The sequence below is a fragment of the Ornithorhynchus anatinus genome, chromosome 5 (genome assembly GCF_004115215.2).
Source record: "Ornithorhynchus anatinus isolate Pmale09 chromosome 5, mOrnAna1.pri.v4, whole genome shotgun sequence".
NCBI classification, from domain to species: domain Eukaryota; kingdom Metazoa; phylum Chordata; class Mammalia; order Monotremata; family Ornithorhynchidae; genus Ornithorhynchus; species Ornithorhynchus anatinus.
In genome coordinates, this window is record NC_041732.1 from 11,167,312 (window position 1) to 11,182,456 (window position 15,145).

At 45.3% G+C, this 15,145-nt stretch overlaps 1 protein-coding gene across 3 annotated transcripts in view; it reads right to left on the minus strand.

The window, feature by feature from the left end:
* NRG4 (neuregulin 4) overlaps positions 1 to 15,145 on the minus strand; it is a 93,348-nt gene that overhangs the window by 60,071 nt on the left and 18,132 nt on the right. The gene's annotated exons all lie outside the window — the stretch shown is intronic.

Here is a 15,145-nt window from a genome sequence, read left to right on the forward strand (position 1 = left end):
TTGTTTCCTTTTATGGTATTTGTTAAACATTTACTATGTGTCGAACACTGTTCTAAGTACTAGGGTAGGTACAAGTTAAATTGGTCAGACACAGTCCTGTCCCACACAGGGCTAACAGTCTGAGGAGGGAGAACAGGTATTTAATCCCCATTTTGCAGTTGAGGGAACTGAAGCCCAGGGAAGTGAAGTGACTTGACCAAGGTCACACAGCCAGCAGTTGGCAGAGTCAGGATTAGAACCCAAGTCCTCCGACTCCCAGGCCCTTGTTCTTTCCACTAGGCCACACTGCTTCTCTCTCATGTTATGTCTCTGGCCACCCATTCTCAGTCTCCTTCATTGGTTCCTCCTGTGCCTCTCATCCCCTAACTGTGGAGGTTCCTCAAGGATCAGTTCTGGGTCCCCTTTTATTCTCCATCGACTCCCTTGGAGAACTCATTCACTCCCATGGCTTCAACTACCACCTCTATGCTGATGATACCCAAATCTATGTTTCCAGTCTGATCTCCCTCCCTCTCTCCAGTCTCAAATCTCCTCCTGCCTTGAAGATCTCTCTACTTGGATGTCCTCCTGTCACCTCAAACTTAACATGTCCAAAACAGAGTTCCTTATCTTCCCACCGAAACCCTGTCCTCCCCCTTGACTTTCCCATCTCTGTAGACGGCACCACCATCCTTCCTGTCTCACAAGCTCGTAACCTCGGCATTACCCTTGACTCCTCTCTAGCATTCAACCAATATATTCAATCCAATACTAAATCCTGCCGGTCCCACCTTCACATTGCTAAAGGCCATCCTTTCCTCTCCATCCAAACTGCTAACACATTAACGCAATCACTTATCCTATCCCACCTGGATTACTGCATCAGACTCCTTGCTGACCTGCCCGCTTCCTGTCTCTCCACACTGCTGTCCATACTTCACTCTGCTGCCCAGATCATATTTCTGGAGAAAAATTTAGGACACATCACCCCACTCCTCAGAAAACTACAGTGGTTGCCCATTCACCTCCGCATCAAACAAAAACTTCTCACCATTGGCTTTAAAGTACTTCACTACCTTGTCCCCTCCTACTTCACCTCACTTCTCTCCTATAACCCAGCCCGCACTCTTCGCTCCTCTAGCGCTAACCTTCTCACTATGCCTCAGTCTTGCCTATCTCACTGCCAACTCTTAACCATTGTCCTGTCTCTGGCCTGGAACGCCCTCTCTCCTCAAATCCAACAGATAATTACTCTCCCCCCGTTCAAAGCCTTTTTGAGGATGCATCTCCTCCAGAGGCCTTCCCATTTTTCCTCATCACATTCCCCACTCCCTTCTGCATCACCCTGACTTGCTCCCTTTGCTGTTCTCCCCTCCCAGCCCCACAGAGCTTATTACATATCTGTAATTTTATTTATTTGTATTGATGTGTCTCTCCTCCTCTAGACTGAAAGCTCATCATGGGCAGGGAATGTGATTGCTTATTGTTGTATTGTACTCCCTGAAGTGTTTAGTACAGTGCTCTGCACAAAGTAATGCTCAATAAATACGATTGAATGAATGCTTCTCAGTTCAGTTCTCCTTCCTGCTTAGACTTAGACTTAGGAGAAGCAGCGTGGCTCAGTGGAAAGAGCATGGGCTTTGGAGTCAGGGCTCATGAGTTCAAATCCCAGCTCTGCCACTTGTCGGCTGTGTGACTGTGGGCAAGTCACTTAACTTCTCTGTGCCTCAGTTCCCTCATCTGTAAAATGGGGATGAAGACTGTGAGCCCCAGGTGGGACAACCTGATTCCCCTATGTCTACCCCAGCGCTTAGAACAGCGCTCTGTACATAGTAAGCGCTTAACAAATACCAACATTATTATTATTATTATAGACTGTAAGCCCCAGGCAGAACAGGGACTGTGTCCAACCAAATTCCCTTGTATCTTCCCCAGCGTTTACTAAGTTCCTAAATACCATTAAAAAAAAAGAGGATTTCCCCAACTAAGCCCTCATTCCCCCCATTCCCTCTTGCACAGCCTCAGCACTTGGAACTATACACTTTTAGCACCCCACCCTCAGTCCCACAGCATTTCTGTACATATCTGCATTTTATTTTAAAGTCTTTTTCATCCTCTTGACTGTAAACTCCTTTGGGCAAAGAACATGCCGACCAACTGAGTTGTATCCTCCCAAGCGCTTCGTAGAGGAAAGCCTCTCAGAGGAGATGTGCTTTTAAAAGGTTTGGAAGGTGGGGAGAGTGATGGTCTGTTGGGTATGAAGGGAGAGGCAGTTCCAGGTCAGAGACAGGACATGAGCGATGGGGTCAGTGGCGAGATAGACAAGATCGAGGTGTAGTGAGTAGGCATTTAGAGGAGTGAAGTGAGCGTGCTGGGTTGCAGTAGGAAATCAGTGAGGGCAAGGAGATCGAATGCTTTAAAGCCACTGGTTAAGGAGTATCTGCTTGATGCAGAGACATTACCAGAATGCCTCCTCAAGAAGATGAGTTTTCAAGAGAGCTTTAAAGATGGGGAAGGATGTGATCAGATGGATTTGAAGGGGGAAGGAGTTCTAGACAGAGGGAGGGGTATAGGCAATGCATCAGAGATGGGAATTTTTAGAGCAAGATATTAAAATAATATCTTGGCAGTCAGGGCCAGCTTCAGGCAGTAAATAAGGTAAGCAACTGCCTCAGGGTGCCAAGCAAAAAGATACCTGTCATACTGCCCCTCTCAAAGAGAAGGTGGTGGATTGAGAGGATAGAATTCAGAGTTCCCAAGTTAAACTTTAGCACGTATCATATCCTGTCCACTACTGCATCAGCCTCCTTGCTGATTTTCCTGTCTCCTGTCTCTCCCCACTCCAATCCACTCCGTTGATCAGATCATTTTCCTAAAAATCATTCAGTCCACATCTCCCCACTTCTCAGGAATCTCCAGTGGTTTCCTGCCCACCTCTGCATCAAACAGAAACTCTTTTCCTCCGGCTTTAAGGTGCTCAATCGGCTCGCCCCCTCCTACCTTACCTCACCGACTACCTACTACAACCAAGTCCACACACTTCACTCATCTAATGCCAGCCTAGTCACTGTACCTCCATCTTGTCCATCTTGACACCAACCCTTTGCCTATGTCCTCCCTCTGGCCACAAACTCCCACCCCTTCACGTGTGACAGACCACCAGTCTTCCCATCTTCAAAGCCTTATTAAAATCAGATCTCCTCCAAGAGATCTTCCCTATAAGCCCTCTTTCCCCCTCCCCTTTCTGCATCACCCAAACATTTGGTTCTGCATCCTTTAAGCCCTTGATATTCACCCCACCCTCAGCCAGCCCCATACCACTTATTTATGTACATCTCCAATATTTATTTTAATGTCGGTCTCCCCTTCTAGATTGTAAGCTCCCTGTGGGCAAGGAACATGTCTACCGGTTCAAATGCATAGTGATCTGCTCACAAAAAGCGCTCAATGGATTGAACTACTCAGTTGAGGGGAGGTCATAGCATTTGCATAGCAGCAGGGGGTAACAATCAATCGATCAATCTTACTTATTGAGCCGTTACTGTGCACAGAGTGCTGTATTAAGTGCTTGGGAGGTACAGTATAAGAGAGTTGGTAGACACGTTCCTTGCCCGCAGGGCGCTTACGGTGGAGGATGCTCTTCTCATGCCTTCCTCAAAACTTCGCATGTGACGTCACTGTATTAGGCTGCGTGTACGTGCCTCTTGTTAGCCAAAGATCTGAAGCTGGCCCTGATGGTTGTTTGGTTAGGCTGCAGCTGGAGACCCTGGAGCCTAGGAAGTCCAGCTGACTGTTCCCTACTTGGCTTAGGTCCTGCATTCAAAATCGCTTTTGAATGCCATTAGTTGGAGAAAGGCCAAACTGGGTGGGAGGGCCGGGGGAGGGCCTCTCAGGGCCAGTGACGAGAGTCCAGGGAGGGAAGAGGGAAAGAAGGGGTTTGCGGAACAGAAATCCTCTTACTTCTACTGCACTGCCGTAAATGACCCTGAACTAGGTAGAACACGGAGGAAGTAACCTTGGCCTGAGGAGACTCGCACCTCCCTGACAGAGATTGTGCTGGAACTAGGAGCTCTTAGGAGATGCAGGAGTTGCTTCTTTGTACCAGGGCTAATCTAGCCTTGGCCAGAGCTATTTTTAGTACAATCTCAGGAATGGATTAAGCACCAAGCCTAGAAGCGGTAGCTTGCAGCTCTCATACCATTATAAAAAAGTCTCCCCTGCCATCACACCAGTTAATTTGCATATTAATGACTGATTAGTTGATGATGCTCTAGAATAATGCCTGAGGCTTTGAACATATTCAGGGGGAAGATCAGCTATATTTTAATTCTATATTTAGCCACAAGAATATATTTTCTTCTGCTACTTTCATTTTACTGGCTTTACCCTATTCTGCCCACCCCACTCTTTTCACTCTATAATAACAGAATTGTGTGAATGTTGTAGGAAATTTCCACCTCCACCTGCCACCACCAGAAACAACCAGACCCAACCTCTCTGGCTGCGCTCTCCTGGCACTGCCTGACTGCCCACCTGAAACTTCGCCAAGAACTGCAGTCCTGTCCTGAGACTCCATGCTGAAACGATGCTTCCTCTCACTCCCACCCGGAACAACCAGGAACCATGTTGAGAGAACCTTCTTTCATGCAGAGAAGCTGTGTGGCTCAGTGTCAAGGGCACGGGCTTGGGAGTCAGAGGTTGTGGGTTCTAATTCTGGTTCTGCCACATCAGCTGTGTGACTTTGGACGAGTCATTTAACTTCTCTGTTCCTCAGCTACTTCATGTGTAAAATGGGGGTTAAGACTGTGAGCCTCACGTGAGACAACCGATTACCTTGTATCTACCCCAGCGCTTATAGCAGTGCTTGGCACATAGTAACCACTTAAAAAATACCATAATTATTATTACTATGCATTCATTCAATCGTATTTATTGAGTGCTTACTGTGTGCAGAGCAGTGTACTAAATGCTTTGGAGAGTACAATACAATAATAAACAGACACATTCTCTGCACGCAATGAGTTTACATTCTAGAGGCGAGGAGACAGACATCGATACAAATAAATAAATTACAGATATGGACGTAAGTGCTATGGGGCTGGGAGCAAGGAAGAACAAAGGGAGCAAGTCAGGGCGATGCAGAGGGGAGCGGGAGATGAGGAAAGGTGGGGCTTAGTCTGGGAAGGAATCTTGGAAGACATGTGCCTTTAATAAGGCTTTGAAGTGGGGCGAGTAAATGTCTTTTGGAACTGAGGAGGCAGGATGTGGATGAGGGGTCAGCGGCGAGACAGGGAGATCGAGGCACAGTGAGGTTAGCATTAGAGGAGAGAAGTGTGCAGGCTTGGTTGTAGTAGGAGAGTAGCGGGCTGATGTAGGAGGGGGCAAGGTGGTGGAGTGCTTTAAATCCAATGCTGAGGAGCTTTTGTTGGATGTGGAGGTGGATGGGCAACCCCTGGGGCTTTTTGAAGAGCGGGGTGACATGTTCTGAACATTTTTGTAGAAAAGTGATCCAGACAGCAGGGTGAAATATTGACTTGAGTGGGGAGAGACGGGAGGCTGGGAGATCAGTAAGGAGGCTGATGAAGTAATCCAGGCAGGATAGGATGAGTGATAGTATTAATGTGGTAGCAGTTTAGATGGAGAGGAAAGGGCAGATTTTAGCGATGTTATGAAGGTGGGACCAACAGGATTTAGTGCCATCAGCAAGAGTGAGTTTTCAAAACCTCAGAAAGGACCGCATGCTGAAAGCCATGGCTACGCAGTACTATATGCTGGAAATCACTGACATTCCAGCTTCCAGGTCTAAATGCTGTGGCCTTTAAGGTTTTTGCCCTTCATCATGACCCCATACACCCTTTAATCACCCCCTGCTTGCCCATCCAATCTCCTCATCAAACAGAAACTCCTCCCAGTGGCTTTAAAGCAGTCAATCACCTTGCCCCCTCCTACCTCACCTCGCTGCTCTCCTACAATCTGGCCCACATGCTTCACTCCTCTAATGCGAACCTTTTCACTGTGCCTCGATCTCATCTACCTCACCAGTTACCTCGCCCTCGTCCTACCTGTGGCCTGGAACACCCTCCCTCCTCTTATCGGACAGACAATTACTCTCCCCCCTCTCAAAGCCACACTGAAGGCACTTCTTCTCCCAAAGGCCCAAGTCCTGCCTCTGGCCTGGAACTCCCTCCCTCCTCAAATCCAACAGATCATTCATTCATTCATTCAATAGTATTTATTGAGCGCTTACTATGTGCAGAGCACTGTACTAAGCGCTTGGAATGTACAAATCGGTAACAGTTAGAGACGGTCCCTGCCCTTTGACGGTTACTCTCTCTCCCCGCTGTTCAAAACCTTATTGAGGACACAACTCCTCCAAGAGGTCTTCCCAGACTAAGCCCCACCTTTCCTCATCTCTCACTCCCTTCTGCCTTGCCCTGACTTATTCCCTTTGCTCTTCCCACCTTTCCAGGCCTATAGCACTTATGCACAGCTCTGTAATTTTATTTATTTGTATTCATGTCTGTCTCCCCCCTTCTAGACTGCCAGCTCGCTGTGGGCAGGAAATGTGTCTGTTTATTGTTGTATTCTAGTCTCCGAGGTGCTTAGTACAGAGCTCTGCATGCAGCAAATGTTTGATAAGTACGATTGAATGAACTTAACTATTATGTGCCTCATTTACCTCATCTGTAAAATGGGGATTAAGACTGAGAGCATGGGGACTGCATCCAACTTGATAACCTTGTCTCTACCTTCTCCATCCTAATCCTCCATGAGGTCTTGGCAGCTTTAGACCCTGTAGATCACCTTTTCTTCCCCTTGACTCTATTTAGTGCCATTGTTCTTGTCTGTCCGCCTCCCCCGATTAGACCGTAAGCCCGTCAAACGGCAGGGACTGTCTCTATCTGTTGCCGACTTGTTCATTCCAAGCGCTTAGTACAGTGCTCTGCACATAGTAAGCGCTCAATAAATACTATTGAATGAATGAATGAACCTTTTCTCCTATATAATAATGATAATTCCAAGTGCTTAGTACAGTGCTCTGCACATAGTAAGCGCTCAATAAATACTATTGAATGAATGAATAACAATAATAACAATGATTGTGCTATTAAGCTCTTTACTATGTGCCCTGCACTGTACTAAGCACTGGGATAGGTGCATGATAATCAGATCCCACATGGGTCTCACATTCTAAGTAGGAGGGAGGCGCAGGTATTGAAACACCATTTTGCAGATGAGGGAATTGAAGCACAGAGAAGTTAAGTGACTTGCTTAAGGTCACAGAGCCTATAAGTGGTGGAGCCAGGCTTTGAACACAGGTCCTCTTTCTCCCAAGCCTGTGCCCTTTCCATTAGGCCACTCTGCTCTCCTAAACGCTGTAAAACCTTCATTTCTCTGACAGAGTCAGTCCTCTCCTGGTTGTCCTACATCCCTGGCCAGCCCTTCTTCATCTCTTTCACCAGCTCTCCCTCTGTTTCCCATCGCTTGACTGTGGGTCTTTGTCAAGGCTCTGTTCTCTGTCCCCTTCTATTCTCAACCTACCGCTACATCCTCGGTGAGTTTATCTCCTCTCATGGATTCAAGTACCATCTCTATGCAGATGACTCCTAAATCTACCTCACTAGCCCCAACTTCCCTCCATCTTGCATCTCCTGCCTCCACGACATCTCTTCAAGGATATTGCTTAGAACAGTGCTTTGCACATAGTAAGCGCTTCACAAATACCATCATTATTACCATTACATCCCGCTGGCATCTCAAGCTCAATATGGCCAAAACTGACCTCCTCATCTTCCCAAATCCACTCCTCCTAATTTTCCCATTCCTGTTGACAACATCATCATCCTGACCCACCTCTGAAACAGGCAACCTTTGACATTATCCTTGACTCCTCTCCTTCAATCTCTTCCATACTCCGTCACCAAATCCTTTTTGTTCTTTCCTCACATCTCCAGAATCTACCTCTTCTTCTCTACTGAAACCGCCACACACCAGTCCAAATACTTTTCATATTCTATCTTGACTACTGCTTCAGCTACCTTGCAAATATCTCTGCCTGGATCATTTTTCTAAAACATCACTTTGTGCACAATTTCCTCCTGCTCAAAAACCTCCAGAAGTCGTTCATTCCTCTCTACAAAAAAAAAAAAAAACCCCAAAGTCCCGATGCTTGGCTTTAAGGGACTCACTCAGCTTTCTCCCCACTAATCCTCATTGCCCTCCCACTACGCCCCAGTTCACATGCTTCATTCCTCTTAAACCGACCTAGTCACAGTGTCTTGTTCTCTCTCGCCTCTCACCTTCTCCCTTCTGACTGGAATCCCCTACCCCTTCCTATAGACCACTGCTCTCCCCATCCTCAAAGGCCTTCTGAATCCACATCTCTTTCAGGAAATCTCATCTCTCCTTCTTATTTCCCTCACTACTGCCACTTCACTACTTTCACATCATCTAAGTATTTCGTTCCTCCTCAGTTCCCCCGCCCCCTCACTCTCACCTGGGAGTGCTTATTTACAGATATTTAAGCTGTTGTTATCCCCTCTCTGTAATTCATTTTAATCACAGTTTCTCCCAGTAGACTGTATTCTCTTTGAAGGCAGAGATCATGTCTACTAATTCTATCTTCCAAGTACTTAATACAGTGCTCTACAAAGAAAGAGCACCCAATAAATATTACTGAGTGATTGAATTTCATATTATAAACCAAAATACTAAACAGTTCAATTAATAGGAGCACATTCTCCTTCCTCCTTAGTGCAAACCAAACCAAGGCAATTCACGGGATAAGGTTCAAAGGTAGTGTGGGTGATAATCGACATCATCTACACTTTCCAATAAACTGGTGCCCTTGTAAATTTACCACAGATTAAAAAAAGAAAACCTAACTGGAAAAAAGTGACAAAAATATGTGAGGGCCATCCAAAAAATTATTCTAAAACATCTTTCTCTTTTCACAAATTTAACAGGCAGCTTAATTTTGTTTTCCATAGAAACCCTTATAAATCTTGCAGGGAATGAACACAAAGAAAATATAAATGAGAACCCTAGCCCCTGCCACTCCTTCAAATCCAAATCTATCAGGTCCTATGAGTTCTTCAGGTTTATCCACTCAGTACAAGAGGGAAAATACCAGTTTGTTCCCATTGCAAGGCCTTATGTCAAAAGGGCAACTTCCTTGAAAGGAAGCTTTCTAAAGCATATAACCACCAGTGATGGTTTTGCTCTGCCCTCCTGCCATTTCTGATAGGGAATCCCAAAAACATGTCATACTTGGCCAGTGTGCTAGGCCAGATGAATATCGTGTCTTCTGATCTTCACTGCTAACAAAGGCAGGAAGAAGGAACTAAACAGTGGAAGAAGCTACCAGCGCCATCAATCTGAGTAGAGTAGAGCTTTTGGAGTAGGGATTTGTTGTAGAACAGGTGACCAAAGAGAATCAATGGGGAATAATGGGAATGAATAAAAAGGTAGGAGGTTTGACTGTCCAAATCTAAAAGTGAGATTTGACCCATAAATCTCTGGTTAACCCTCCTTGGACTAGAAGTATGAATTGAGGGATGCAGAGATTCTCACTGGTAACAAAGAGCTTAATGCTATCAAAGGGTCCTGAGAAGCAGCGTGGCTCAGTGGAAAGAGCCCGGGCTTGGGAGTCAGAGGTCATGGGTTCTAGACCCAGGTCCGCTGCTTGCCAGCTGTGTGGCTTTGGGCAAGTCACTTAACTTCTCTGTGCCTCAGTTAACTCATCTGTAAAATGGGGATTAAAACTGGGAGCCTCATGTGGGACAACCTGATCACCTTGTATCCCCTAGTGCTTAGAACAGTGCTTTGCACATAGTAAGCACTTAACAAATACATTACATTACATTACAAAAACATTATTATTATTATTCTATCCAGCTACACACAGATAGACAAAGAAGTAGAACCAGCATAGGTTTTGACAGATTGGCAGATTGGTTTTGTAAGCACTAAGCGATGCCCAAATTTAGGTTTATAATAATGTTGGTATTTGTTAAGCGCTTATTATGTGCAGAGCACTGTTCTAAGTGCTGGTGTAGATACAGGGTCATCAGGTTGTCCCACGTGAGGCTCCCACTTAATCCCCATTTTACAGATGAGGTAACTGAGGCACCGAGAAGTGAAGTGACTTGCCCACAATCACACAGCTGACAAGTGGCAGAACCAGAATTCGAACCCATGACCTCTTACTCCCAAGCCCGGGCTCTTTCCACTGAGCCACGCTGCTTCAACTACTGTAGTACCGTAGTACTGTAGACCAGTAGTACTACTGTTTATAAAACTACTGTGGTATCCACCATTTTATATGCCTGCGAACCCTAGATCTATTACATAAAACACATCCCACGTCTTGAGCAGTTTCATGAGAGACACAGCATCAAATGGCAAGACAAGCTTACTGATGAGATAATGGACCGTAATCTGCTCACAGGCACTGAGGCAACGTTCACGGCACTACACCTTCCCTGGGCAGGACATGTGCAGAGAAAGGATGATAACAGAATACCCAAGCAGCTGCTGAATGAGTAACTGAAGTAACACACCCAAGTCAGGAGGGCAGAATAAACAATTTAAAGACACAGTGAAGAATGTAGTCAAACAATGTGAAATATCAGTGGACTGTTGGGAGATCGCTGCGAGAAACATACCAATAAATTGCAACTGAGAGGGTTTCTCTCCTTGAACAAAGTTTTTGTAAAGACTGGGATGTCAAGAGTCTTGAAAACAGAAAAAACCTATTCGCGGGGGAAGCATTAATAGAGCAAACAACTATCTTCACAGGCACACAATGCAGAAGAGAGTGTTGATGCACTCTTTAGGGATTTTTTTTAAGCCACATATGCATTCCGCCAGGAACTCCCTCTCCCTTCATATACCACCATTCTCCCCATCTCCAAAGCCTTAATAAAATCACATCTCCAAGAGGTCTTCCCCGACTCAGCCCTAATTTTCCCCACTCCCTCTCCCTATGTCCTCTACGCACTTGATCTGTACCCTTTAAGCACTTGATATTCACCCCCACTCAGTCCGAAAGCACATATGCCCATATTTATATTTCAATATCGGTCTTCCCCTCTAGATCGTCAGCTCCTTTAGGGGAAGGAATGTGTCACCTAACTCTGTTACATGGTACTCTCCCAAATGTTTGGTACAGTGCTCTGTAGTCTCTGTGCAGTGCTCTATGCAGTCTTTAGATTGTAAGCTCGTTGTGGGCAGTGAATGTATCTGTTATATTTTTACATCGTACTCTCCCAAGTGCTTAGTACAGTGCTCTGCACAAAGTAAGCACTGAATAAATACAACTGACTGACTGCAACAGGAAATGCTCAATAAGTACCACTCACCGCCTTAGCAGCGTGGCTAGTGGAAAGAGCACGGGCGTGAGAGTCAGAGGACATAGGTTCTATTCCCAGCTCCTCCACTTGTCTGCTGTGTAACCTTGGATAAGTCACTTTACTTGTCTGGGCCTCATTTGCCTCATCTGTTAAATGGGGATTAAAACTGTGAGCCCCGTGTGGGACAGGGACTATGTCCAATCTGATTATCTTGTATCTACCCCAGTGCTTAGAACAGTGGTTGGCACAGAGTAAGTGCTTAACAAATATGACAACTATTATCATTATTTACTGAATGACTGAGAGGAGAAGGAAAAGCTATGGGGGAGAAAGGCTGGGGGAAGGAAGGCCAGGGCTGAGAGCCTGAGAGCCTGGAGCTGTCAGCACATCTGAAAGAGGAAAAGAGACGTAGCTAGTTTAGACTGTAAGCTCGTTGTGGGAAGGGAATGTGTCCGTTTATTGTTGTATGGTACTTTCCCAAGCACTTAGTACAGTGCTCTGCACACAGTAAGCACTCAATAACACTCAGTAAATATGATTGAATGACTGAATGAATGAGGGTCAGGGACCAAGATCAGATTAAGGGGTCAACAACTTGGAACGGGGTCAAACTGGAAAGTTGTGGTAAAAGATTTATGAGCCTAGTGAAGAGAAGTGGAAGCCTTTTACTTCCCTGTCCCCAAACAAGGTTCCGAGCTAATCCTGGGAGTTCTTTGGCCCAAAGAAACTCACATGAGCGACTGTACACCAGGGCCCTTGAAATAAGGTACAGAGCAGGGGTTCCCCAGTCAATCTGGCCTTAACCGGTACTGCTAGAGGGGCAGAGGCGGGGCCTGCCAAAGGAACAAGAATAGGAACAGTATCAGGAAGAAGGGCAAGGGCAGGGCCACCTGGCTAGGTACAGATCAGATATTTCTTCCAGTTTTCTAGGTGTCGAATTCCACTTTTCTCCAAAATACATCAGAAAGTGTATCTAGTCTTGTTATCTTGTTAACTTCATCATTTCCCTTAGTGATGGAAAAGTTTCCCCAAGGAACAACACGATACCAATTCTGCTGGCAAATATATAGATCGACATAGGCCTCAGATGAATTTCGAGAAAAGAGAAAAGGAAAAAGAGGGGAAAAAAAATCACTTTGCTCCAAATAATATGGAAGGATTTCAGAAGCAATCAGAGAAAACAGTTAGAATGACAATGGGTGGGTCCTTAGCCACAGCACCACCAACGGTGATGCTAAATTAGGTATTGCTTGATGGACTTTTTCCATATAAACAGTCTAGATGGATAACCTGGCCCCAAAAATCCACACTGGGGTCAGAATAACAACCCACTTGGGCTTTCTTAATAGAGCAAACCAACTGGTTAATTGCCCAATCTTCCACTTATCCTGGGCTTTCCAGAACCCTTTCGGAGTGAATAAAGCACAAGTTCTGAAAGTAAGTAGCAAGGAGAGTGTCTCTAGGAAAAAAAAAATCACTTTGAGACTAATACAAATTAACTGGCTCTCAGTGTTGCAGAACCAAAAGATTACAATAGACGAGAGCTGTGGAAATATATTGAATCCATTTCACTGTATTCAGCAAATTCCTGCAGAAGCCCTCTGATTTGATTACAGCAAGTTTTAACACTGCTTACTGCGCAATATGACATGAGAAACCAACTGCTAAAGGTGTGTCCCGATTATACTAAGAATGTATGAGCTATGCTGCTGCTCCATTCCAAAGAGAAAACTGGGTAGTAACAGGAATATCAGGAAAGACAGAATTCTACATGCTAATTGGGATGAACAGTTGGGCAAGTTCAAATAACTATGTCTTTATGGGTCTTTGGCTACATTTACATCAACATTTCCTAAAAGTTCATTTATTCTTCTGCAACATATAATCTACAGTGGACAATGACCATATCTATATGGTCTGTATCTATACCCGTGTACTACTCGAGGTGCATAGTACGTTTGTTTTTAAATAAAATGAAATTTTATTTTTAAAAAGCACCTCAGAATGCTAGAGGGGAAGCAGTCTGGGCTAATGGAAAGAGCAAGGGCTGGGAGTCAGAGGACCTGGGTTCTAATTCGGTCTCTGCCACTTGTCTGCTGTGAGACCTTGGACAAGTCACTTCATTTCTCTGGACCTCAGTTACCTCATCTGCCAAATGGGGATTGAGACTACGAGCCCTGTGTGGGACAGGGACTGTATCGATCAATCAATGGAATTTAATGAGTGCTTCCTATGTTCAAAGCACTGTACTAAGTGCTTGGGAGAGTACAATACAACGATTATCTTGAATCTTACCCCAGTGCTTAGGACAGTGCCTGGCACACAGTAAGTGCTTAACATAGGCCATAAGGTCATGGGTTCTAATCCCAGCTCTGCCACTTATCTGCTGCATGACCTTGGGGAAGTCACTTCACTTCTCTGGGCCACAGTTACCTCATCTGTAAAATGGGGATTGAGACTGTGAGCCTCACATGGGCTCCTGTGTCCATGTGACCAACGTGATTTGCTTGAATCCACTCCAGTGCTTAGTACAGTGCCTGGTACATAGTAAGTACTTAACAAACACTATCATTATAAAAAAGGTTATTATTAATGAGTGCCGTCGAGTCATTTCCGATTCATAGCTATTCTGTGGATGTATTTTCTCCAGAACATCCCGTCTTCCGCCATTAGTCATAACCCTGCTATAGGTTCTTCCGTTATCACTGTTATTGGGAGGAATAAAAAGAAAACTTAGACAAAAAATTGGGCAGTTATAAAAAGGGTAGACATTGGATTCACCGATCTCGCCAAGCTTATTCATTCAATCGTATTTACTGAGTTCTTACTGTGTGCAAAGCTCTTGGGAGAGTACAATGGAACAATATAACATTGTAACAGGCTTATGGTGAATATATAGCTGCTCTTCACATTCTAAAACATCGACGCTAATGATGGGAAGATTCTACCCACACACGGGAATGTGGCAGAAAATGCCAACGCAGGCTGGAGATGCCTCCCTGCACCGTTTACAAATAATGATAGGTCTTAGTTGCACCGGTGCAGGGGTGACCATGCTTCATGAACTGAAAGGGCTACACATCAAAAACAAAATCTGATTGAGGTTTGCAGATCCAAAAAGAAATTCCCTTCAAGTAGAATGGCAAACAGATGTTTCAGGGGTAAGGAGAAGGTGGTGGAGAGTAGCTGCAGGGAGTCAATGATTGTCGGGCAGGGGTGGGCACCGTACCCCTTCCCAGCTTGGACCCATGGTAATAAAAAAAATAATGATGGCATTTGTTAAGCACTTACTATGGATCAAGCACTGTTCTAAGTGCCGGGGGAGATACACGCTAATCAGGTTGGACATACTCCGTATCCTACCTGGGGCTCACAGCATTAATCCCCATTTTACAGATGAGGTAACTGAGGCACAGAGAAGTGAAATGACTGTCCAAGGTCGCACAGCAGACAAATGGCATTAGAACCCAGCTCCTCCTGACTCCCAGGCCTGTACTCTCTCCATTTGAACACCTTTCCTTCCTCCCTAGTACCCTTCTCAACTCCAGGTATGGAGGTGAGAGTGGGATCTAGTGGCCCATGGGGTCACCGCCAAAAGAGCTGCACCAGAGGACAACTGCACCCCACTGCAGATGGCCTCATGCACCTCCCAAATCACAGTTTTCCTTTCATCCTTTCAATGCACTTGGGTTTGCACCCTTTATTCACCCCTCCCTCAGCCCCACAGGACTTATGTACTAATCCGTATTTTATCTATTTATACTAAAGTCTGTTTCTCCCTCTAGACCGTAAACTCACTGTGGACAGAGAAC